The sequence below is a fragment of the Schistocerca americana genome, chromosome X (assembly GCF_021461395.2).
Source record: "Schistocerca americana isolate TAMUIC-IGC-003095 chromosome X, iqSchAmer2.1, whole genome shotgun sequence".
NCBI lineage: Eukaryota > Metazoa > Arthropoda > Insecta > Orthoptera > Acrididae > Schistocerca > Schistocerca americana.
The window spans coordinates 564,617,405-564,643,865 of record NC_060130.1 but is presented as its reverse complement, the minus strand read 5'-3'; positions in this window follow the sequence as shown (position 1 = coordinate 564,643,865).

Genomic DNA, 26,461 nt, shown 5'->3' with positions numbered 1-26,461 from the left:
ACCGCAGGCAGCCACGTGCGCCGGCTGGCTCACAGAAAAATAACATAGACGCTAACCTTGAGAAAAATTTTTGCATTCCTTACCGACGTATACCGCATGATAATTGCGTTCAAGCTGAAGCTCTGCGTACTAGGAAGAGTAAAGGAATGGACCACATTTCACATGTAAAACCGTTTATTGAGAGATAATCTGCTTTTTAACTTAGTCTTTGCCATAAAATTTTTCGCCGGCCGCGGTGGTCTAGCGGTTCTAGGCGCTCAGTCCGGAACTGCGGGACTGCTACGGTCGCAGGTTCGAATCCTGCCTCGGGCATGGTTGTGTGTGATGTCCTTGAGTTGGTTACATTTAAGTAGTTCTAAGTTCTAGGGGACTGATGACCACAGATGTTAAGTCCCATAGTGTTCAGAACCATAAAATTTATTCACTTCGCACTAATAGTACAATTTGTCAGACTTATAAACTGTTAACATGCAACTATGTTTTAAAATTAACTATCCAGTCTAGAACTTAGGGAACATATTTATACAGTATTTACGAGTGCATTGTTATAGTGAACAGACGACACAGTGTTATTGTGTGTGTACATTCTTGCTTGTTAGTTGCACGATTACACAACGACATAAAGGCTCAAATACTTAGAACATATACCGGTACTGCTAATGAGATTTTAATGCCACATTTTGGTTTACTTGAAAATACTTTCTGAGAGATACCAGATGACACAGTGGTTAGTTTATTTGACCGCTACTCAATTATATCACGATGCTACTAATGAGTGACACAATTTATATTATTGCTTTTGCGCTGTATCTGTTTTATATCTGCACAGTTTTTTTTTAATTCTTCTAGAAAGTAAACATGTTTTAGTTGTAACTTTTGTGGTGTAGCTACAATGAGACAGCATTTTCCTTAGCACAACAATACGTTACAGCACAGTACTTTCTTCATCACGGCAATAAGCGTAATAACTAAGATATCTATACGCAAAGCATTTCACTTTTGTTTATGAGGAGGTGAGTACATTGACTTTAGCAGAACTTTGCTTACAGAGGACGATAACTACGACAGTTCCACAGAATTATCTTGCAGCAAGACGCACATTTAGCGCTGCAGGACACGCATTTGAGTTATTAATTTTGTACTTAAAACATTTATTTTTAAAGATTTTTGAATTACAATGATACAAAGGCGTTCCATGATACATTTCATTCCATTGCTGTAATCTGTAACACCTTAGGTTATAATTACATTAATCCTCAGGGGGGTACACGCTTACTTTGTTTACCATGTGTTTGGCAACCACAGGGAGCCCTAGCTAATATGGTATTTGCTTATACAACTTTACATATCGCTACCATATTTCTCTAACACAGAATTACACAGCTATCTGATTATTTAGCAAACAACCAAAAATTTTTTACTATGTCAGTGACACATGTTTACGCAATTACACATTTGGATAATTTCATACTTACGAAATTGAATTTTGTCTGCACTGTGTGAACTGTTCATATTTTTTCGGAACCATTGTGATACTATGAGAGCCTAGAATGGTGTATTTGGTATAGGATCACGATTTTAAAGCACGTTTGAGGTAGATGACACTATTGAAATGAGTAGAGAAATTTTTAGGTTTTGAAATTATTGTAGAAAGCTATGACGTTTTTGAGATTTGACTGAGGTATTATGATATTATTATTACAATGACCTTGTGTATTACGCTGTTGAGGTATGTTTATGATCAATACGCTGATGCTACCGTATATGAGGAATGTGATTACATGTTTCTGTGTATAAGAATAATGAATAGAGGTTATGGACTCTGATTTGTGGAAAAGGATGTTGGAAACCAGGAATCGTACTTTAAGAGTTATGAAATGTGTGTAAATGCGTCAGTGTATCATAATGCCGGAGAAAATTTTTTGGACACTGTTATATTTATAGGATTTTGTTTCAACAAATTTGTACCGCAAATTTTTCGACCTGTGAAATTTTATTTGTATCAAACTGTCACTGTAGCGGAAACTGATGTCGTAAGTATTTCGGTAAGGAAGGTAAGTCACCTTGACGTAATGCACTGTAAGCACCCAGCTGCGCGACAGTCGCCTGGAAAAAAGCCTTTAGTGTGTGCCTTTCAGAGGGACAGGTGGAGAAAAAAGGAGGCCATTATCGTCGCTATTGACATTTCTTTGTAGAATGCATCGCAAATACGACACGCTCAAACTTGAAAACATATGATCACACTGTGGAGCTCTTAATTTATGATATTTACTAAAATGCCTAATGATATTATGAGAAACATTTTACATCTATTGTCTTTCTAGTTGAGAGATTTTTTTGCCTTTGGAGACCATTTGCCTAATGAATGACATTTCGTATGTTGCTTTATATACAGGGCTATTACAAATGATTGAAGCGATTTCATAGATTCACTGTAGCTCCATTCATTGACATATGGTCAGGACACACTACATATACGTAGAAAGACTCATAAAGTTTTGTTTGGCTGAAGCCGCACTTCAGGTTTCTGCTGCCAGAGCGCTCGAGAGCGCAGTGAGACAAAATGGCGACAGGAGCCGAGAAAGCGTATGTTGTGCTTGAAATGCACTCACATCAGTCAGGCATAACAGTGCAACGACACTTCAGGACGAAGTTCAACAAAGATCCACCAACTGCTAACTACATTTGGCGATGGTATGCGCAGTTTAAAGCTTCTGGATGCCTCTGTAGGGGGAAATCAATGGGTCGGCCTGCAGTGAGCTAAGAAATGGTTGGACACATGCGGGCAAGTTTCATGCGTAGCCCGCGGAAGTCGACGAATAAAGCATGCGGGGAGCTAAACATACCACAGCCGACGGTTTGGAAAATCTTACGGAAAAGGCTAAAGCAGAAGCCTTACCGTTTACAATTGCTACAAGCCCTGACACCTGATGAAAAAGTCAAACGCTTTAAATTTTCGGCGCGGTTGCAACAGCTCATGGAAGAGGATGCGTTCAGTGCAGAACTTGTTTTCAGTGATGAAGCCACATTTTTTCTTAATGGTGAAGTGAACTGATACAGTGTGCAAATCTGGGCGGTAGAGAATCCTCACGCATTCCTGCAGCAAATTCGCAATTCACCAAAAGTTAACGTGTTTTGTGCAATCTCACGGTTTAAAGTTTTTACGGCCCCTTTTTCTTCTGCGAAAAAACGTTACAGGACATGCGTATCTGGACATGCTGGAAAATTGGCTCATGCCAGAACTGGAGACCGACAGCGCCGGCCTCATCTTTCAACAGTATGGTACTCCATCGCACTTCCATCATAATGTTCGGCATTTCTTAAACAGGAGATTTGAAAACCGATGGATCGGTCGTGGTGGAGGTCATGATCAGCAATTCATGTCATGGCCTCCACGCTCTCCCGACTTAACCCCATGCGATTTCTTTCTGTGGGGATACATGAAAGATTCAGTGTTTAAACCCCCTCTACCAAGAAACATGCCAGAACTGTGAGCTCGCATCAATGATGCTTTCAAACTCATTGATGGGGACATGCTGCGCCGAGTGTGGGAGGAACTTGATTATCGGCTTGATGTCTGCCGAATCACTAAAGGGGCACATATCGAACATTTATGAATGCCTAAAAAAAACTTTTGAGTTTTTGTATGTGTGTGCAAAGCATTGTGAAAATATGTCAAATAATAAAGTTATTGTAGAGCTGTGAAATCGCTTCAATCATTTGTAATAACCCTGTGTATATATATATATATATATATATATATATATATATATATATATATATATATATACAGGGTTATTACATTCTCATTTCGTTTAATATCTACTTTCTAGCTGCACTGCAGCGTTGGTTAAAATAAAATTTAGTATTTTCTGTCTACAGATCCAGTAAATAATAATTTTATGATAGATTTCCAAAAAAATGAGGGAGCACAAAAGACATTTCCCTTCACAGGAACTGCATACATAATTTTCTTTTCAAGTACTTGGTAATTTATTTTATAGAATAAGTTTTTGTGGTGCACCACTTTAATTACGTAGACATTAACATGTGAATATACATTTCCCTTACCTGCATTGTTGTCTTTAGTGTAGTATTTTGTCTGCTTGTGGGTTTGTCATGTTTAGATATAAGTTATTACATTTGCTGCTGCTCTTTTCCAGGCATAGTGCTACTGAATTTCACTTTGTATTACTATGTTAAGCCAGTTTTACTACTGATTTATTTTTCTTGTTTGCTGCACATTGCCTTATATTAGTTGTAATAATGCATTAGCTTTGCTAATTTAGATATACTGCTGCTTGCTTTGTCAATTTCCATTTTTTTGTCATTGCTGTTTGTGTTAATTGTTTTGTGCTGCTGCATTGCCTCGTCCCTTAGTTTAGCATCTGAGTTCAGTATATTTAAGTTAGCTTAAGATGGGGAGGCTATATAAGAGAACGAGTTGTGATGAATTGGAAGAAATGCATTGAGAAGCTATCAGAAAATGGTTTGGTCAAATAAGTATTTTTGAAAGAGTATATCAACAAAGAAGTAGGGTTTAGGGACAACAGGTTTAGGTAGGATTTTCTTGGAAATAAATAATGAGGTAAGATAATGGAAAATAAATAATGAGGTAAGAAATATGTGAACATATAAATACAGAAAGCATGCTTGGATAGGATTTTTTTGGTGGAAACAAATGTTGAAATAAGACGAAAGATCTATGGAATGAAGTTTTGGGTAGGACTGCAGTACCAAATGTTACACTGAAAACAAACCCTGTCCTTTCCTCCTGTGTTATTCTGCTATGTGTTTGTGTACCCTTGTATATTTGTGTTTTTCCTGTCTTTATGTGTTTACCTAATACGATTTATGTTGTAGCATTTTCCATGTACTTAGCTACATTCACTGTGGTGAGGAATACTGTTATCCTCAAATATAATTTGCATTAATAATATGTTATTTTCTTTGTAAAGATGTTTATAGACATTATTAATTCTGTTCTGTTTCAATGCTCATGTGTGAAATTAATGTTTCGAAAACTATTCTCATTATTTTATATATTTACTTATGTCATAATTCCTGTAACACAGATGTATATGTTTATTTCTATTGTTTTTTAAAGCCTGTATTACTACAAATTTTATCTGTATTATTATGTTTTTAATGATGTTTTCTGTATCTTTGTAACTGTATTCTCATGTTATAAAATTTTAATGGACACTAGTTCAGCAAATTAAGTAACTTGTAAGCATTCACTTCAGTGCACACGTTTCTGTTGGTCATAGTATATGCACAATATGTGAGAAGTTGGGACCGTTAGTGTTTGCACGTGGGTTGATAATTCAGCAAGGGACTGGTTAACAGCATTGCTGGTTCTACGGACAATTCCAAAAACTTTGTGAGTGCACAAGTGGTGGTTTATGGACTTGCTATATTGTGCGCAAGACTCTTCGATGGTGATTGTGCACCTGCACAGTTGCAACAGATGGCTGCTGGCCGTCTCTACAGGAACTGCAGTGGGTCTGCATCTTTGATGGCCCACCAATATCATTATTTCTACAAGAACTGCAGTGGGCCTGCACCTCTGGTGGCCCAACAATACCTAATCTCTAATAAGACTACAGTGGTCTGCTCTGTGATGATCTACCTGTCAATATTCTTCAAAACTGCTACAGACGCAGCTGTGGGTTTGCTCTGTTATGGACCATTACCTGTCTGCATGTCAAGAGTCAGCACTGTCTTTCCGTTGGAAGGACAACACTACTTCTTCAGGACTGCATGGAAATCCACTACTTCCGTGTGCATTTTCTTTTACTGCCCAGACTTTGAGGAAAAAAACTACAATTTTACTGTGATGAATCATCAGGACTGTTTTTATGAACTGTCGAGAAAATAGCTTTTGAACAACATTGTATCAATAAGTGTGTGCATTTGATATCTTTGTTATTGTAACTGTGAAAAAAATGTTTCAAATCTGTATTGGCCACTGCCCAAAACAATTTGTAATTTTTTTTTGTGGGGAGCATGGGGGCTATGTAAGTAGGCTGTTTAGGTTCTTATATTGGTAACGCCACGTAGTGCTCTGTATGAAAATCTCTGGCTGTGCTGTGTGCAGTCTGTGGCTGGTTTGCATTGTTGTTTGCTATTGTAGTGTTGGGCGGTTGGCTGTTAACAGCGCGTAGCGTTGCGCAATTGGAGGTGAGCCGCCAGCAGTGGTGGATGTGGGGAGAGAGATGGCGGAATTTTGAGAGCGGATGGTCTGCACGTGTGTCCATCAGAAAGAGTAAATTTGTAATATTGGATATCATGGACTGATGTAGATATTATGACTTTTGAACACTATTAAGGTAAATACATTGTTTTTGTTTTCTATCAAAGTCTTTCATTTACTAATTATGCCTATCAGTAGTTAGTGCCTTCATAGTTTGAATCTTTTATTTAGCCGGCAGTAGTGGCGCTCGCTGTATTGCAATAGGTCGAGTAACGAAAATTTTTTTGAGGTATGTGATTTGTGAAACGTATAGGTTAATTCAGTCAGGGCCATTCTCTTGTAGGGATTATTGAATGTCAGATTGCGTTGCGCTAAAAGTACTGTGTGTCAGTTTAAGCACAGTCATGAATAATTTTTCTAAGGGGACGTTTCAAAGTATTTTAAACACATAGAACTCGATAAGATATCGAAGGTGAAGAGAAGGTGTACCTTAATACTGTCAATCATTTGCATATAATCATTTGCATTCTTAACCGAAAGAATGGAAATTAATAAATACATTTGCTTGCATTATTTATAGTTCCACAGGTGCCTCATCTGGAGCTTCTCTCGATAACTGAGAGAGAAGAAGTTTGGGCCGCAGAACGTTCCAGATATGCTGTACTTCGAGATAAATACGATATAATGTAGTTTTTCTAAGTAAATATTTTATCAGCACTGACGTCTTCAAATGTTGATAGCACAGCAGTGAAAACATGTAAATTCATGTCAACAGCGTATCAACTTTATTGGCGGCTACACGATATAGCACATTTATCCTCCATGCTGGGATGCTTTATTATTTACGAGATGTCATACAGAGGACGAAGCCTCAATGTCGACAATTTCAAAAGCGCCCACGATGTGGGCGGAGGAGGAAGAAACTGTCGACGCAGTTTACATGTATCCGCTAATGGGAAAGCCATATCAGGGACAGTCGCTTCTGAAATGGTGGAAATCAAGAGCAACTACTTAGCCTAGGCTGTCGCTTGGGGGCGAGAATTTCAGTTTATACCTGCCCATTTCTAGTGCCTCTAGAGACAGAGCATTCAGCAGCACTGGGCTTGTCATTATCGATAAACATAATGAAACATCTACTGAAAATGTGAATGACCTGCAGTACCATTGTGAGTGTCAGATATGTTTCCGTAATGTCCTATTTTCGTTGCCATAAATCTCTAACGTCCTAATTGCTAGTCCCAGAAAGAAATTCGCCCAGAAGGTCGTTATAGCATTACGAGAAGAGCAATATTTTTTTTTTATTTTTACTGAAGCTAGACAGTTTTCAATAAACTTCGTCTGACTTTGGTGCATGCAGCTTGTGTTCCTTCATTAATTTAGCTTGTAGCCTTGACATATTTGCATCAAATAGATAATGTAAAGGCTCTGTCATACAAATATGATGCTATGTACTTGTTTGTACAGGCACCTAAGAGCAGGGGTTTGTGAGCGTTTTGACGAGTGGACCAATCTGATGTCTGTGAACGACTACCTTTTATTAAAAAAAATCATGTCAATAAACCACGCTTAGTGCAACACGCAAGCAGTTAAATTCCAAGAAAATGGTTTAACAGCTTTTATACGGTTTACAATGGTTTACTTTTCCGTTGCATCAGATTAAAATGGCTGTCGAACACTTTTGTATAATGGGTAGGTCTGGAGGCATTATAAAAGTATCTTACACTTTTTTGTTCACCTACAAGATTTACTTAGGAAATTAAAGGGATTTAACTGGCTCAACCTTTTCTTGGAATTCGATGAGAAAGATCCGCTTACTTTCCATGGCACATAACTTTGAAGTCAGGAACCACATAATTTAAAGAGAATCTCAAATTACTTTAAAGAGGTTTTTTTTATATAAGTGTGAGAAGGCAAAACATTTTCGCCCAAATATGTGGACGAGACAGGTAATACATTTGTTATCACTTTATTTTAAAGCATTGGGGACTTCGCCCTTAAGTGTAACCAGAAACTCAACAGTAACTTAAATTCACTGGAAATTTCGAGGAGGTACTCGTCTTACTTTATACTTCATGTAGATTTCATAATTATTCTCTCTTCCAAGACACTACTAATCCAGTTGTTATTACTAGCTAGATCAGAGAAACAGTCTTTGAAGCTTTTCGAAGCCCCTTCTAATGTTCTTTAATTATGTTCTTCTCATTTTCGTCTGAAATTTGCTGAGTTTCTATTAGCAAATCGAGAAAGGTATCGAAGCACTCAGTCAGACTGGAATTTAAACCTCCCAAACTGCGCGGTTATTGATGAACGACTCATTATACAAAGGGTTATGGTTGAGCCTTGAAATAATAATTTAAAGTGTTGATTTTTAAGAAACCGTATGCCAAATAAACCCGTCTGAAGTCTGACTTTGCGTTGGTGAAGGTGTAACAGGCGAGGAAAATACAAACTTCATACAATACAAGAACAGTATTGGCACGAGATAACCACCTAACTTCCGTGTGGGCTAGTAAAAACTTTTAAGTATCTGTCATTTTCTCATACCGTATTATAGAAACCAGATAATTAATAGAACGAGGTTTAGTAAAGTTAATTTTTTTCACTGCATTGTAAAGTACAGATTTTTTTACATGCTCGTAACAATACATTGATTTATAAATTACAGACAACGGAGCAGATTTAAGAAATCATCTTGTTCCTGATAAGACCGGAGCTGAAATAGTCTGCCGGTACATACACTGCGAAGTAAGACACTGCTAGCAAATGGCCACAGAGATTTCGTCTTCAATCACCGTCGGGCTGGCGACTTCCCGAACAGGCGAGCCACACGGGGCCCGTGTGGACTCGGGCCATGGCGGATAACCGTGCGGGCCGGCAGACCTCGGTAATGCCGCATCAGCTGACAGGGCAACCCTAGTGGAGGCTCACCCGACAGTTGTGGCTACGATCCAGCGTGGGCCACACAGCCACGGTGCACGCCTCCGACTACTGTCCGCAACAGACATTCGGCACGTCTAACCACAAGAAGTAAGAGTATGTTAAAGTTGCAAACAGCGATTATAAGCGTCCTCAAAATTGTTTGTAAATTAGTGTTGTAGAACCACGAAAGATCGTTCAAATGGTTCAAATGGCTCTGAGCACAGTGGGACTTAACATCTATGGTCATCAGTCCCCTAGGACTTAGAACTACTTAAACATAACTAACCTAAGGACATCACACAACACCCAGCCATCAAGAGGCAGAGAAAATCCCTGACCCCGCCGGGAATCGAACCCGGGAACCCAGGCGCGGGAAGCGGGAATGCTACCGCACGACCGCGAGCTGCGGCCACACGAAAGAACGGAATCCGGGCTACAGTGTTGTAGATTAACCTTAGATGACAGAAGGTAGCTCCAACCGAACCATGGCGACGGTTCCCCAAGAAGCTGAGGCCAGGTCAATTTTTTCGTCAAACTACCGAGATATAGATAAGTAACAATATTAAATAACGAGAGTTGTTTTTTTTCTCTTCAGGAATTTTCGACGGCTAACACCGTAATTTTTTTTCAGATAGTCACTTTGTCAACAAGGTATGCGTATCCATATTTGTTTGTTCTGATTATGTTTTCTTAAAATGAACAAACGTCACAAATTCCTTACTTTAAATTTTTCTTTTTAGCTTAACGTCGTATTAGTTGTGCGGTAGCACTTGTTCATGTTTTATTTCAGAGGCAGAAGGAGTGTCACACAACGTAAGTTAAAACTCTTGGGATGAAATGTATATTCTGTAGTACGAGGAAGTGAAGGAATAATGAGCCTTGCATGTTGGCGTGTCATTAACTAAGCTACTGCAAGAAAAAGCGATTAGGTGACGTGATCGCGAGAAAATTGTAGAGAATAGTTACCTCGAATTCCTTCCTGTATTGCGTGTTGTTTATAAGCACGCTATCATATTTCTGCACATTCACACAAATGACAATGATAATAGTTCGTATATTTTTTTTACTTATGTAAAGAATTTTCTACAATTACTTCTTCACATACTACAAATGTTCACTGTGTGAGAGCCGGTCACACAGAGTAACATTGACTGAGGACTACAGAGATTACAACAATTTTAAAAGTTACAAAATCTAATTAGTTTTGAAATTTTACAACAATTACTCTAAATACATTGTTCATTACTACTTATAATAAGTGGCTAGGAATTTCTTTGTCTGCGGTTGGCATGATGTTAATTTCTTTTCGTTTTTTTTTTTTTTTTTTTTTTTTTTTTTTTTTTTTTTTTTTTTTTTTTTTTTTTTTTTTTTGTAGACGTGACAACATAAGCGTGTCCGTCAGGGACTCATTAGGAGATAAACGGTGAAAGACTAGAAAGCATATTATGGCTATGGTGTAAGGTACGCATGATTAGTGTGTGTCTGCGTGTGAGCTCATGCTGCTCAGTTCATTTCTATAGTTTCATGCCGAGCTGGCGCTTGTGGATTCTGAAACCAGTGAAGTTCCTTGAACAAACATTTCAGTATAATCACTATCAGGTAACCAACTACTGGTACACCTATTATTACAGCTAACAGTGTTAAAACGTAAATATAATTGTAAGATCTCCGGACATGTTTTGTACGGATGGGTTTCATAGTATTAGGATACATCAGTTTTGTGCTACCATTCACTCCAACGCGTGTGGATGAAAATAGCGTTGGCCTTTGTAGGTGCAGCGGCAAGAAGAAATCTTCTTTGTCTTGGTCTGAAAATTCCATTCTGTCGTTGTGTCTTACGAAACTCACTGTAGCCGTGCTACATCCAACGTCTATGCCGTGAGGGCGTACAATCCTGAGAAACAAACAAGCACCCATAGTGAAAATCAGTATATATACATATTTATAATTGCTTTGCTCTGATGAGCCAAAACATTATGGTCCTGATCTCTGCGAGCCTGCATGCCACTTGGTGCCGTTTCGTGCACGTTACACCGAAAGGAAAGTGCACAACATAGAAGAGGCGAATGGCGACGACGACAGGGGCCGGAAATGAGGAAATCTATTGACATGAGCGACTTTGACAAAGATCAGATCGCTATGGCCCGACGCCTGGGAGCGAGCATCTCGGAAATGGCGAAGCTGGTCAGCTGTTCACGTGGTCCTGACGTGAACTACTGTGGAAAGAGGCTGGAGGACGGTGAAACCGCGGCTATGCGACAAGGTGTTGGACGTTCACGCCTTGTAACATATTATTTCTGGACAGAGAATGTCGAAGGCTTGCCTGCTTTATAAGGCAGACATAGGGACACACTATAAAGATGGTGCAGGCAAAACAATTTCGGAGAACACCGTTCAGCACAAATTGTTGAAAATGGGGCTCCGCAACAAATGATCCGTAGGCGTTCCCACATTGACTTGAAGTCGGTTACGATTGAAGCGGACAAAGGACTATCGATATAGGACTATGCATCAGTGGAACCGTGTCGGCTTTTCGTATGAACAACGTTTTTCGTTACACCAGGCCGATGGTCGCGACCGGGTTCACCGTCATCCAAGGGAGCTGATTCTCGCGAAATGCACCTTGCCACAGACGCAGGCATCTGAGGCCTACATTTGCTACACAGAATCGATATTGTACTGGGATCCATCAACACGCTATTAATCAGGTACCGTAATGTTTTGTCCCGTCAGTGTATTTATTATGACACGAGCTCTTCTTGTAAGACCTGTTCTGAGCATCGGATAGAAAGCACTAAAGCCAATTACTAAGGTTCAAATGGCTCTGAGCACTATGGGACTTAACATCTGAGGTCATCAGTCCCCAAGAACTTATAACTACTTAAAGCTAACTAACCTAAGGACATCACACACATCCATGCCCGAGGCAGGATTCGAACCTGTGACCGTAGTAGTTGCGTGGTTCCGGACCGAAGCGCCCAGAACCGCTCGGTCACAGAGGACGGCTTGATCATGGTGCTTACGTAACTCGCCAGTGCTAGGTCGCGAACGTGGACTAGCCGACAGCCTCCATGACTACTATGGAGTGTGAATGATTAAAAGCAGCCTGTGCTCACAAAATGATGTAATGTCGCCAGGATTAGGCGCTCCAGCACCACCAGTATAGTTAGAATTTGGACCAGGTGGGGGGTATGCTTGAAGCTTGATAAGTGTTGGAAAAGGTGACCCATTTTGTCATGTCTAGAGTCCTACCTGTGACTTCGAACACTCGAACTAATGGTTTGCTGAAGATGTCTGCAGCTGAGTGCCGCCGTGGGTCTAACGCCTCTAGTGCAGGTAATTCTCAAGCATTTCATCTTGACCATCGGCTGTAATTGTGCCTCACTTCCCGTCGGGAGTCCTCTCCCAATGTGAATTGCCCCCGGCTTTGCCATGTTCATACTACTTCCCGTAGCCATACCACACAAATTAATGCAATTGAAAACGGCTCTTGCCGCGGTAGGGACGTAAACAGATGTCCGAGCCGCAGCAACGCAGAAGGTAGACTGATTACTGTATTCGCCAAAATGAACAATAAAAACTGGAAGGAAAACATGTACGAATTCTTGAACCACATGTGTATTAAAATGAGCAAAATTCATGATCCTTAACGCAATTTGCTAGGGCGTTTGTGGACTTCAGGCCCATGGCATACACACTGACCGACCAAGGGCAACCGAAATATTTCCCACAATCTGACACCTAGAACCTGCACAAAACAATTCCTGCACGTTTGCATGCCTTCATTCAACATTCCGCCGGTTACACAGGTTATTAATGTACCAGTATTTCATATTGACTATGGTTTATCACGTGCTTACATAAACCTGTGACCTTGCAATGTTAATCTCTTAAAACTGTCACCTAGACAAATGTAATCAAGAAAGTTCACTACTCTACATCAATAATTTTTGGTGCTGCGATTTTGTTTTCTTGAGGGTATACCACCTACAACTGACCACCACGTTCTCTTTAGCTCACTTGGCGCCCAAATAGCACTGTAGTTTGATCTTTGCACCCACTCTGGCGCAAGGCATAGAGTACCCTCGAGTCAGCTGCTAAAATTTCGATTCCACGTCTGATTTGTTTGTGTTCTTGTTGTATAAGAAAAGAAAACTCATGTGGCCCATTTTATAAACACTACTGGTCTAACTTACAATTTAAGAGATAGTTTGCAAACATGAAATGCGGGAAGACGAAGGAAAGGTAAAGAATGAGTGGTAAGTAGTGATGGCTAACCGTACAGGGCATTGTTCAAAATTTGGAAATTTGGACTGGACTGGTACTCGAACCTGGATTTATCAGCTTTTATAGGTGGATGCCTTAACCGCTCGACCGTCCGGACACGGACCCTGACCACCTTCAATTTCCAGCATCTCGCTTCTTGCAACGTAGCTTCCCTCGTCCATTAACCTCTTTACTCGTCAATTCTAGCTCCCGTAGTAGTTTTTATGATGTTTGTGCATTCTCGCTGCAACAGATGTGGAGGAGCCATTATCATCTTTTTCAGAAATTTATATATCTGATTGGTATGTGTTCTGTGGGTCATGTCCGACAAGACAGACTCCCACTCAAACATTTACATTTAAGATACAGTTTGCATCACCTGTGATTCTTTCTTCCAGCTTACTTGGTGCTGGAGGACCCTCATATTAAGTGCCACATTGTTATTTTCACAAAAAACACCACCATTCACAATCTCGAAGGCAGGTTCTAGGGAAAAGAATTACAGTCATTAGGTGAAAAACTAGCTGTACTGCTACAGGTCTCAGCAGCGGTAATGTCTTTGGACAGTGTTCACCTCAGAGGAAAGTTCTACGTCTGACTGTGAACAGAAATTCAGTTCTTGCACCAAAAGTTAATTAGCACATTAAAGAAAGAAAATTATGCAATTTGTACCAAAATATGTTAATATTTTTTCTATACCTAACACATGTGGCTCACTTTATTGACATGACTGGAGTAAATGACAAGTTAAGGTACACTGACCCCTAAACGACGACGTTGGACTCTTAAGTTATCACAGTAACATTTCTGTGTCTGAAACATACCAAACCGCACCATCAATCAATCTCCAAGATGCAACTGTGTATCACTTAAATTGCATATTTTTCTCATACACCAGTGTAGCGACGAAAAAACGCCGAGCGAGGTGGCCCAGTGGTTAGCAGACTGGACTCGCATTCGGGAAGACGACGGTTCAAACCCACTTCCACCCATCCTGATTTAGGTTTTCCGTGATTTTCCTAAATTGCTTCAGGCAAATGCTGGGATGGTTCTTTTAAAAGGGTACGATTGACTTCCTTCCCTAATCCGATAGGACCAATGAGCCCGCTGTTCGGTACCCCCCCCCCCCCCACCCCAAAAAATTAACCAATCAACTACGAAAATCGTAATGCTTCCCCTCTCCAGGCACTGTTCGGAAGGCAGAAGATAATACTTCATGTTGTACAGTAGAAAAAATTAACTGACATTGCTGACTGACTAATATAGCTCTTTGTTACATCCGGCCTTAAGCCCATGTGAAATTGTGTTACTCGTGGTACACAGATAGGAAGGCTTCGACACTTACCAGCTGGGACTATATTTTAGTTGGATTTTTCACAATTGGAGTAGCCACTTAAATGTCGATGAGCTCCAGTGCAAAGGTGAAGATATTTAACAAATATATTCATATCACAAGACCGGGAGTGGATAGTGTTATTGGTAACCATGTCATAGATTCTATGAAGTGCCTAAATATACTTCTGCAAGAAAATTTACATCTTTATCGGCTAAAAAACATAGCTTAGCCTGACTCGAAGCTACGAATTGTAACTGTAGACTGTCTAAGTGTATTAAAAACAAAAAACAATATGAATGATGTGCTTCTCTGTACACGTTGCGAGTCCCTTCTATGTGGTGTTAACTATTGGATAGCCTACAGAACAGCTGCTGTGTTACGTTTAACAGTGTTCTGAAACATGCCTACCGGGGAAATAAATTGCGTGAAAATTGACTGTATATGGTAAAAGTGGGGTAGGAAACCTGGAGAAGTATATTTCTCTCAATCTGTCAAACAGAGAATCGCCAAATTAGGATGTATTCCCATGAATAAGGTTATTCTGCAGGTCTTAAAGTAAACAAGCTATGTGTGGAGCAGACTTCAACCATTTCTTATTACCGAAATTACTCCATGAAGTGCAGTTTATGTGCTATGTGCACGCAAAGATAATTGGAAATGGAAGAAGTCGAACTCAAAAATAGGCAAACTGAAGTATTCAGCAAGAACACTTGTCACGAAGGAAGAGTATAAACTGCTATAGGTAAATTAACGAGTCATTGCAGACGTGCAGACAGCGCTTTCCAATTACCTTGAACGCAGTATTGGGAAAAATATATATCATTGGGGAATACAAGATATCATAATTTACCCTTAACAGTATGGAACGTCTCCACAGTTTGGAGCACGCACAGGAAACGATGACTCCAAGGTATATTAAAGGTTATACAAAAATATTCGGAAAAATGTGGGTATGACTACGGAATACATGGTATTTCCAGTTCCTGAAAATGCTATAGAAATTGGACATGTGTTGGAGTATTGCAGATACTGATGGATTAAATTATGTGTACTACAGTAGAGTATATTCGGAAAACTGTTTATAAACCTCCAGTCCCACAGGACCCGCTTAAAAAATATGGTTTCATTGTATCTAAACGGGACTCTCTTGACATTGTGCATGTAGCACTATAAAACCGATCTGCAGAGTTTTAAAGTTATGGAAAAACTACGCTTAATGAATAGTTGTTTCCTAACTGGTAAACCTAATGCTCTGTATGTAAATTCTACCAGAATATGAGGAACAGTCCTCGATGCTTATGAGTTTGCGTAATGAAAAAGTGATGTTTTTGTACGATGACAGATCTTGTTCTGTAACTGGTCGACAGGAGCAAACCGAGCAGCAGTCTTACTGACCTCAATGTTTACGAAGCTGACATGTTGTATTTTGATCCCGTAGTGGTTAAAATTGCATATTACCAAAGTAAGAAATTTATGCGATACACAGCATAAAAGATCTCTGCAAAAGTTGTCATTTTGCTTTATCGTGCAGAATGTCGGGAAATGTTACACAGCAGGTAAACATATTATAGACGTTTCTTGGAGTTCGTTCTTAGTAGATACTAGTAATTGGTTACATAAGGAAAGGAGATATAATCTGCAAAATGTTAGGAGGGACCTGGCACCACAGTTGGAATCAGTTTAAGTAAAAGCCTTTCTATCTGTGCACCACTAGTAATACAACATCAAACATGTCTGAGATCGTAAGTAATAAATACCTACATTAGTTGATCAATGACTTCAATTATATTTTTTCAGTTTAGAACAATAATGGATTATTTTCTTCCCTCCTAAAGTGTTGGTTGGTAAACTGAAGCATTGCTGTTTACGTAGTTATAATTGCGTACTACGAAGATACGCAGCTAGAGTGAAGCACCGAGTAAACGATCTCTACAGTCTTGGTCATTATGAGTAACGGAGGGCCTGTGTGTGTGTGTGTGAGAGAGTGAGAGAGAGACGAAAAATGTATTCCAGAATTCGAATCAAGAACAGCTGCCAAGAAGAGTAATTTAGAAGTAGGTACCATAGGAATTGTGAAACGACTTAATAAATGCAAGTCTTCTGGTCCAAATTGTATTCCAATTAGGTTCCTTTCAGAGCATGCTGATACAGTAGCTCCATACTTAACATCAGATACAACCCCTCGCTCGAAGAAAGATCCGTACCCAAAGACTGGAAAGTTGCACAACCCACGCCAACATTCAATAAAGGGAATAGGTGCAATCCACTAAATAGAGATCCATATCAATAACCTCGTTATCCAGTAGGATCTTCGAACATGTTTTGTGTTCGAATATTATGAGTTACTTGGAAGAGAACGTCATATTGGCACATACTCAACACGGATTTAGAAAACATCGTTCTTGTGATACACAACTAGCTATATTCTCACACACGAAGTGTTGAGGGTTTTCGACATGGGATTTTAAATTGATTACGTATTTCTAGATTTCCAGAAGGCTGTTGACGCCTTATCTTACAAGCGGCTTGAAATCAAATTGCGATCATATGTAGTATCGTCTCAGTTGTGCGACTGGATTCGAGATTTCCTGCCAGAGAGGTCACAGCTCTAGTAAACGACGGAAAGTCATCGAGTAAAACAGAAGAGGTTTCTGTCGTTTCCCAAGGTAGTATTATAGGTCCTCTGCTGTTCCTTATTTTTGTAAACGCTTTAGGAGACAATCTTAGCTACCTTCCTAGGTTGTTTGCAGGTGATAATGTCGTTTATCGTCCAGTAAAGGCATCAGGAGATCAAAATCAATTGCAAAACGATTTAGATAAGATATCTGTACGGTGCGAAAATCATCAGTTGACCCTAAATAATGAACAGTGTGAGGTAATCCGCACGAGCGCTAAAACATGTACCTCGACTATACGATAAACGTACGATAACTCAGTGAACTCTAAAGGCCATAAATTCAACTAATACTTAGGAATTACAGTTACGAAGAACTTAAACGAAAAGAACACACAGAAAATGTTGTGAGAAAGTTGAACCAAACACTGTGTCTTATTGGCATAACACTTTGAAGATTCAACAAATCTACTAAAGGGACTTCGTACAATAGATCCGCCCGTCCTCTTTTGGAGTAGCACTGTGTGGTGTGGGATCCCTACCACGTAAGATTAACGGAGTACATCAAGAAAGTTCGAAGAAGGGCAGCACGTTTTGTATTATCGAGAAATAGGGAAGAGAGTGTCACGATTTGAGGTGAAAAGTCATTTTTCGTTGCGGCGGAATCTTCTCTCTATATTTCCGTCACCAGTTTTCCCCTCCGAATAAGAAAATACTTTGGGACAATGACCTACTATGGAATAGCTTTCATCATAACAAAGTAAGACTAATCAGAGCTCGCACGGAAACACACAGGTGCTCTTTTCTTCAGCGCGCTTTTAGGGAGTGGAATAATAGAGAATTATCGTAATTGTGATTCGATGAACCTTCTGCCAGGCTTAGAGGTGTGATTTAAGAGTAGCCATGTAGATGTGGATGTACGAGGTCGGCCCAGGAAGTCATGCACCGCATTGTTTTCTTCAACAATTCTTTATTGCACACAGTGAGAATTACACACACGAAAGAAAAGTTTTTTGTCTTATTTTTCTACGTAATTTCCACCCCGTTCTACGGCCTTCCTCCAGCGCGAAACAAGGACATGGATGCCTTCTCAGTACCAATCCTTGTACTGGTGGCGGAGCTAGTGCTTCACTGTGTGAATCACCTCCTCATCGTCCTCAAAAAGTCTTCCACGAATGTCGGTTGGCCCTGAATGTAGGCAGCCGGGTACTGAGTGGTGTAATCTCACAGGTACATATACTGTAGGCCAGAAACTCCATAATATACCATACCGCGCCCTAAAATAACTCTCCTAGTCGCTTATTTGAGCTCCTTCTTGAGCCACACTTATTTTCTTCGAAATAGACCATGTGTGTATATGTGTGAGAATTTAGATCAAAGAATGAGGTGTGCGTACGTAATCTGTGCAGTTGTGCCAAGGTGGATAAGTGGCTAGCTCACCTGTCTAATAAACGGAAAATCCAGGTTCGATTCCCGTCCTTGAAACAAATTTTTACTCTCCGGTTTGGTCTGTACATATAAAATCGTATCTATTTTAGGCCAGTAAAGTCTCCGAAATTGTGTCATTCCACGGGAAATAATGGGGGATATTATCAGGCTAAAAGAACAAAATAAATGGGCACTAAAAGAGCCAACAACAATTTATAACAGCTCACTGAATGATCTGAGTACCTTAAGTTTGAGCTACCCTCCCCAGGAATTTAAAACATGACTTTCACCGGAACTGGCAATGGGAGACAAACAAATTGCAGATTTCACAAAATCTCGGAGCCCTAGTCTGGAAACAGTGTGTGTCCGATTAATACAAGGGATAGATATTGACTCTGACTACTTGACCATTATGTTTCAGAAATATAGTTCAGAGCCGTATCTATTAACTTAATGTAAGACATAATGACTACTTCTCTATTCAAAACAAAGTTGCCGAAACAAAAACAAATGGAAACCTACGGTGAATGACATCGAAACTACATGAAAATTGGTGGTACAGGCTGCAGATGAAAATACATAAATCAAAAGACGAAAGAAACACTCATGGTGAACCGACAACTGGGAACAGTGATTGAGAGAGAGTTTTAACTGCTTTAAAATATTCCCATACACTGAACGTAGTAAAAGATTGGGGCACGTATCGAATCCATTGACAATTATTAGTGGAGTAAATACGCAATTAAAAGTTGAAATATGTAAATATGTGGGTGAAGGCATGAAAATACGAATAAATGTGAAATATGAGTTCTGTTAATTTTACAAGAATTTTCAGAACAGGTCAGCAGAATATAAGCCCTCTTTCCATTGTTTCCCTAGGACTGGCTTTATTCTATCTATATAAAATTATCAAAACTTTAAAATCGTAGCCGAAAACTTAAATCAATCAAAACCTCAAAATTTATCATCTCGTCTCCTTGATTGCGACGACAATCAACTGAATATCTAATGGTTGAAAACCAATAACAAGACTGCTTGAGAAGAATCCATATTCGCAGGAGCAGATGCTAGACTGAGATTCATAACATGAATCTCATGTAAATGTAGGTCATCGACGAAAGATGTGGCTTGTAAGGCGCGTGTTCAACAGATTCTTGAGTATTGTTCAGAAATTTGGGACCCTTATCATATAGGACTGATGGAATAGATAGAGAAGATCCATCGCTGAGCGGCGCGCTTGCTAAATGCATCGTTTAATCGGCGTGAAAGCGTTACAGAGATGCTTAACAAACACCAGTGGCAGCCCATAGGAGCGAGGCGTTCTTCTTCACGGAAAGGTTTGCTATTCAAATTTCGAGAGAGCACTTTCCCAGAGGAGTCAGACAACATATTACTCCCTCCCACATACGTCTCACGACGTTACCAAGATGAAAAAGTTCGTGAAATTAGAGCTAATACACAGGCTTACCGACAATCATTCCTTTATCGCGCCATACATGAAAGGAACAGAAAAAGGGGGATCAATTAGTGGTACCAGAAGTACCCTCCACTACCCACCGCCAGGTGGCATGCAGAGAAGTCATGTAAATGAAAATTAGGGAATCTGCCGCCTGAAGGAGAAACAGATGTGTCACACAAGACCATAGCAAAGATGAGAGAGAAGTTAAACCACTCGAAGACTGAAAAATGGTATTTATCCATCATCTACATAAGAAAGGAAATGGTAAAGGCGTGAACCATTATCATGGTATCTGGTTACCCCTAGTAACGTAGAAGATCCTACCATTTCTAGTTTTGTAATTGATAGTATAAGTCGACCATAAGCTGAAAAAAACCAAATGGTTTCAAAAAGCCCAGTTAACCCAAAACGGATACTAAATCTGAAAACGTTTGTGAGCAAATATGAACTGGAAAAATGCTCAATTTGTGTCTGTGTTAGTACAGCTTAAAAAGGTATACCACTCCATTAAAAACGGTTTTCTAATGAACTTATTGTCTAATTCTGAAAACGTTTGTGAGCAAATATGAACTGGAAAAATACTCAATTTGTGTCTGTGTTAGTGCAGTTTAAAAAGGAATACCACTCCATTAAAGGCGGTTTTCTACTGAACTTACTGTCAGATGTGCGAGCTAATGAAAAAAATTTGTGAAGGTTGCCAAGGAAATCTTGAATAAAATCAGGTTCAAAATAAATTTCAAGAACGTTTCTTCTAGCCTCTTAAAATGGAAAAGGTTTTTTCTCAGGGCAGCCGCCAATCCTTTTCAAATGCAAAGTAATATACTAAGATTGCAAGGAACCGAAACGTCAGGCCCGTTTAGGATGCAAACTGTGTAAAGCACAACATTACTTACAAGCTGTAGGTGTTGCTCCCTTCTTCTGGAGAAGCAGCGACATCATTGTCTGTACTGTGATTACTCTCCTCTTCTATAGAACCAGTTACATCACTGTCTGTGCTGCGTTTTAATAAAGGAAGCTGATATGTTCTCTGAATCACTGAAAAGAGACAAATTAATTAGTTGGCCAATGGAGCAGAAAGAACAGGGGATAGGTATATTTCTTCAGCTCTTCTGTGTAGAACATCCTATGTTGCCTAGAAGTATAAAGATAATACTGTTCACCGGTCCGGATACAGATAATACATTGCTGCATAGTAGCTACGTCCATAACTCGTGGCAGAGGCATTGCGAAGATTGGAAGAGGGAATCCAGTGGCAGTATCGAGCTACGAGGAAGCACAATTGGTTGCACAATGCCCATGAAAGGCGGATATATACACTGAAGCGCCAAAGAACCTTGGTACAGGCATGCGTATTCAAATACAGAGACACGTAAACAGGCAGAATACGGCGCTGCTGTCGGCAACGCCTATATAAGACAGCAAGTGTATGGCGCAGTTGTTAGATTGGTTACTGCTGCTACAATGGCGGGTTGTCAAGATTGAAGTCAGTTTGAACGTGGTGTTACACTCGGCGAACGAGCCATGCGACACAGCATCTCCGAGGTAGCGATGAAATGGGGATTTTCCCGTATGATCGTTTAACGAGTATACCGTGAATATCAGGAATCAGTTAAACCATCAAATCTGCGGCATCGTTGTGGCCGGAAAAAGATCCCGCAAGAACGGGATCAACGACGACTGAAGATAATCGTTCAGCGTGACAGAAGTGCAACCATTCCGCAAAGTGATGCAGATTTCAGTGCTGGGCCATCAGCAAGTGCCAGCGAGCGAACTATTCATCATCGATATGGGCTTTCGGAGCCGAAAGCCCACTCTAGAACCCTTCATGACTGCCCGACACACAGCTTTACGCCTTGACTGGGCCCATAAACACTTTGGACTGTTGATGACTGGAATCATGTTTCCTGGTCGGACGAGTCTCGTTTCTAATTGTATCGAGCGGATCGACGTGTACGGGTAATTAGACAACCTCATGAATCCATTGATCCTGCATGCCAGCAACGGACTGTTCAAGCCGGTGGAAGCTCCATCATAATGGTATGGGACGTATACAGTTGGAGTTATATGGGACCTCTGAAACGTCTAGATACAGCTCTGACAGGTAACATGCACGTAAGCAAATTGTCTAACCACCAGCACCCATTAATGTCTATTTGTCATTCCGACGGACTTAAACAACTCCAGCAGGACAATGTGACACCCTACACGTCTAGAAGCGCTACACAGTGGCTCCAAGAACACCCTTCTGAGTTTAAACACCTCCGCTGGCCCCCAAACTCCCGAGACATGAACATTCTTGAACATATCTGGGATGCGTTGCAACGAGCTGTTCAGAAGAGATCTCAACCCCCTCGTACTCTTACGGATTTATGAACAGCCCCGAAGGATTCATGGTGTCACTTCCCTCCAGCACTACTTCAGACATTAGTCTGAGTCCATGCCACGTCTGTTGCAGCACTTCTGCGTACTGGCGTGGGCCCCACAAGACACTAGGAAGGTGTACCAGTTTCTTTGGCTCTTCAGTGTAGTTTGTAGTTTCAAGTGGGATCCCAGCACGAAGTCGAAATTTTCTCGCTCAGTAAACATATCTGAAGTACTTGTGAGTGCTTCTTTCATTCTCCAGTAGAAAAAAAAAAATCTTATTCACGGCCTGTTCAGAAGAGCTTTTTTAACTACAGTTATCGTTACTGGAAATAATCTTGTACAACTGTTAATGGATGAATAATACATGTCAGTGGAATTAGCAAGAAATATGTCACTACTGTAAGTGCCTTTCGGTTCGGGAACATAAAATGTAAAGAATTTGACTAATTCACTGATTTCATTACTTATCCATCAATTTAAAAATAAAAGAATCGTTACACTAGCCGTAAAACGTATTCGTAGTTCACGTACCCATAAGTTATGTAAGATGATAGAATATCAGTTATCTACTAATTACACTGGGTGAAATATCTAAAATATGTACCCTTTTTATTTCGTGATAGGATCAAGATATCGAAACCAGATTTTCGGATAATGATATTCGGCAGAGAGTTAGACAATTTTGTTGTGTGAGTAACACTGTTAACTCTTGTATGAGCCAAGATATTTAAGGAAGCATGACTTTTTAAAGTTGTCTATGTACCTCTTGACGGCTTAAGAAAGCTCTTCAAAAGATGTGTACAGCTGAGTAATGCTTGTTTATACTGACGTTAAAATTTTGGATAAAATATTCGAGAAAGGTCGTAAAATTGAAAGGTAAGAGAAATAATTTCGCTGAATCTGCTGGACCGCTACTTGAACACAGTTTTCCCGCTTATAGTATGTGGTCGCTTAATGTTAGGCTATCCGCACACGCCACTCAGACCGACCCAAACTTCGATGTGTGACACTGTCTACAACTGTACAGAACAGTCTCCTGTGCGTATTGGGATGTAGGCAGTGTGTTTTATTCAGGATAGTCCACCTGAAGTTTCGCATGAGATTATCTCGAAAACTATACATCACGTAAAAATAGTGGGTAAGACAAGTTAGTAAGCTCAAATGGGGACATCAAATGATACTACACGTGACCCCCAGCCCCTGCCCCTTGGGTGGGGCGGGGGGCAAATTTTAAATCTTAAATGGAAACCCCCATTATTATTGCAGATTCGGATTCTCCATAAAAAAATCGATCAAGTTTTGTCTATAACATTTTTTTAAACCATTGACAGATGGCGCTGAAATCTAGAAAAATTAAAATTGGCGAAGAACTCCGATTTATTTAGAATGATCCGAGAAGGACGCATCAAATCGATACAAAATGTGCACCATTTCTTTCATTACGCCAAATTAAGCCATTTTTTTTTACAAAATGTATCCTACCCGCCAGTTTTTGATGGAGGGAGGGTGAATGGTATTAAAATCTCGTTAGATAACCCTTCACAATTGCATAACTCACCCGACTGTGGCACTAGCGTGGCTCAACTGCGAACTATGGCTCAGTATAAAGGTCGGTGCAATGCGATCATACGTCACTTCACTTTCAGGTTGTGAACCGTAACCATCAACTTACGAAAGTACGTAATTCTGAAGCGAAACATGGCTCACTATCCTCCTACATAGATTATTGATATGATGTTGATTTTAGGTGAATGCCATAACAATCACACTGCAGCTGCGGAATAGTATGCAGATCGTTTCCCAAACAGACGACATCTAAGCGAAAACATTATTCGAAACTGCACTCAACTAGCTAGAAATGGATACATGCACCAGCCACCTCGTCATCGCGTATACAATGAAAATGACGCTCGTACCCTTACCGTTCTCGCCTGTGTTCAAGTGGATCGAGAAATTAGTAGTCGTGCGATTCAGAGACACGCTGGAATACCGTAATCAACTGTTCTGAGAATTTTGAAGGAACGTAAATATCATGCGTATCATATCACACTGACACAGGCATTAAGGCAGAAAGATATGCTAATACGAGTGCTTTTCTGTCAATGGGCCTTGGAAATGATAAGAGACGACAATGATTTTTGTAGATACGTTATGTTCACCGATGAAGCCACATTAAAAAACAATGGCAAATTAAATCGTCATGATTGTCATAATTGGTCCCCTGTCAATCCACACTGGCACAGAACCGTTGACAATCAACGCAAATGGTCGTTAATGGTCTGGTGTGCAGTTTTAAACGGTTACTTCATAAGACCGTAATTTTTTGACCGAAATGTTACTGGGAAATCTTATTTACAGCTTCTCTGCGATGATTTGTTGGAGCTAATTGAGGATATTGATTTAAATTTAGCATTTGAGAAATCTTTCTCGCAGGAGGGTCATACAAACATACGGCTGTTTGAGTCTTGTACAGATTACCGTATGGAGGACATAGTGATAGACATCCCTGTGGTTGTGAAGCAGCTGAATAGGTTAAAAATAAATAAATCGCGAGGTCCTGATGGGATTCCAATTCGGTTCTACAGAAAGAATTCTACTGCATTGGCTCCTTACTTAGCTTGCATTCATTGCGAATCTCTTGCCCAACGTAAAGTCCCGAGCGACTGGAAAAAAGCGCAGGTGACGCCTGTGTATAAGAGGGGTAGAAGGATGGATCCTCAAAATTACGGACCAATATCTTTAACATCGGTTTGTTGCAGGATTCTCGAACACATTCTCAGTTCGAATATAATGAATTTCCTTCAGACAGAGAAGTTGCTGTCCGTGCATCAGCACGGCTTTAGAAAGCATCGCTCCTGCGAAACGCAACTCGCCCTTTTTTCACATGATATCTTGCGAACCATGGATGAAGGGTATCAGACGAATGCCATATTCCTTGACTTCCGGAAAGCGTTTGACTCGGTGCCGCACTGCAGACTCCTAACTAAGGTACGAGCAATGGGATTGGTTCCCAAGTATATGAGCGGCTCGAAGACTTCTTTAGTAATAGAACCCAGTACGTTGTCCTCGATGGTGAGTGTCATCGGAGGTGAGGTGTCATCTGGAGTGCCCCAGGGATGTGTGGGAGGTCCGCTGTTGTTTTCTATCTACATAAATGATCTTTCGGATAGGGTGGATAGCAATGTGCGGCTGTTTGTTGATGATGCTGTGGTGTACGGGAAGGTGTCGTCGTTGAGTGACTGTAGAAGGATAAAAGATGACTTGGACAAGATTTGTGATTGGTGTAAAAAATGGCAGCTAATTCTAAATACAGATTAATGCAAATTAATGCAGATGAATACGAAAAACAATCTTGTAATGTTTGAATACTCCATTAGTAGTGTAGCGCTTGACACAGTCACGTCGATTAAATATTTGGGGGTAGCACTGCAGAGCGATATGAAATGGGACAAGCATGTAATGGCAGTTGTGGTAGAATTTTGGGAAGATGTGGTTCATCTGTAAAGGAGACCGCTTATGAAACACTAATACGACCTATTCTTGAGTACTACTCGAGCGTTTGGGATCTCTATCAGGTCGGATTGAGGGAGGACATAGAAGCAATTTAGAGTCGGGCTGCTAGATTTGTTACTGGTAGGTTTGATCTTCACGCGAGTGTTACGTAAATGCTTCAGGAACTCGGGTGGGAGTCTCTTGAGGAAAGGAGGCGTTCTTTCCGTGAATCGCTACTGAGGAAATTTGGAGAACCAGCATTTGAGGCTGATTGCAGTACAGTTTTACTGCCGCCAACTTACATTTCGCGGAATGACCACAAAGATAAGATAAGAGACAGTAGGGCTCGTAGAGAGGCATACAGGCAGTCATTTTTCCCTCGTTCTG